General features: G+C 33.1%; 1 long non-coding RNA gene across 1 annotated transcript; it reads right to left on the bottom strand.

The window, feature by feature from the left end:
• Positions 1–1,112, bottom strand: LOC123657745. The gene is made up of 2 exons (XR_006743756.1): positions 954–1,112; positions 1–481 (listed from the first exon to the last, which is right to left on the bottom strand). It is a non-coding gene; the product is annotated as an uncharacterized LOC123657745 (long non-coding RNA).
• Positions 1,113–1,388: the final 276 nt, after the last annotated feature.

Raw genomic sequence — 1,388 nt, forward strand, 5'->3', positions numbered from 1 at the left:
TAAACTCTAGTTATTATTAACAAAAATAAATGAAACCTTTTGTTCACAACTAAAATAAAAGAAAACGAACATGCCTTGTTCAAAAGATCCTTAAACCTATTAATATTTTTCAAAAATGTTAAGATTTTCTGGAAATTTTGTGCCACAGAACTGCTGTCTGTTTAGTGGGACACTGAGGAAGAGCTTTCTTAGCTTTTACCACTGCTTTTTTTAAAGTATTCAAGGATTTGTAAGACCCTAGCGCTGAACTGCTTTTCTTAATACCTAGTGCTATTTTTTTATTTTCTCTTTGCTTTCTTTTACGTAACCTTTCTTTTTCTCTCAAAGATTCTCCCTTTTTATCATTTTCGTCACATTCACGTCTATTTTTTTCTCTCCGTTTTCTATCCCACTCTTTTTGTTTTTCTTGGACTAAGTTCCATTTATCCTTGTCCTTCTTCATCTTCTCTGGAGATTTCCTCTTTCTCTCTGCGGCATTCATCTAAAGTAAGCAAACAATCACCCAGTCAACGTTTAAGTTAAGCAAAAGCATGAATTCAAGTTAAGATCAAAGTTATCTGAAAATAAGCAAACTATCGCCCAGTTAACATTCATGTTATATGCAAAAAGAAGCTTACACTATTCCATTTTAGGTTAGAACAGAAAATAAAGCTACAATCAGCAGCATCCAAACAAAATCCCGCTTTAAATCAATTGTGAGCGAGAGTCCCACCAGTCACATGTGACTGGTGGGACATATTTCAAAACCGTCTCGAAACCATAATATGATCATTTTATCTATATAAAAACACGTTAGAATAGTACACCACGTGTTTATTGTTACTTCTGGAAAAAACTGCATTCATGAAGTCATATTTGAGGTTAGGAACACAACTTTTAGTATCTTTTTGCGTGACTGGTGGGACATGCGACATGCATCTGTTCAGAGAAGAATTACACAAAAAGTAACATACCTTTTAACCTTATTTTTAGGTAGTTATTAGTCTTTTCCACGCTTTCTGTAAAATACACGCGTCAACTTTCTACAACTGACAAAATGGCCGAGAACAGTGTTGTCAACGTAACCTAAACTTGTCCGCTGAGTAATTCTGTATGAAGTCAAAGTTTCCATAGACAAAAATTTCAGTTTTTTAATTATTTCTTTAAATATTTTTCTACAGATTCATAAAATATAGACATTTAGCTATAGGTTCTGACTGAATTAGGGATAATTAATGTAATTTTAAAATTTACGTCGTTTTCCTTTTTTACGTGGAATGCCCCAATAGACAATTGCAACAATAAGTTAATAAGATAATTTTAATCTGACTTGATAGTATGAAACGTGTAAAATGTAGAAGATAACTGGCATCGAGATACCTGTTTATACCTGGTAACCCAGTAGTTCG

This window comes from Melitaea cinxia, chromosome 11 (genome assembly GCF_905220565.1).
Source record: "Melitaea cinxia chromosome 11, ilMelCinx1.1, whole genome shotgun sequence".
In the NCBI taxonomy this organism is placed as follows: domain Eukaryota; kingdom Metazoa; phylum Arthropoda; class Insecta; order Lepidoptera; family Nymphalidae; genus Melitaea; species Melitaea cinxia.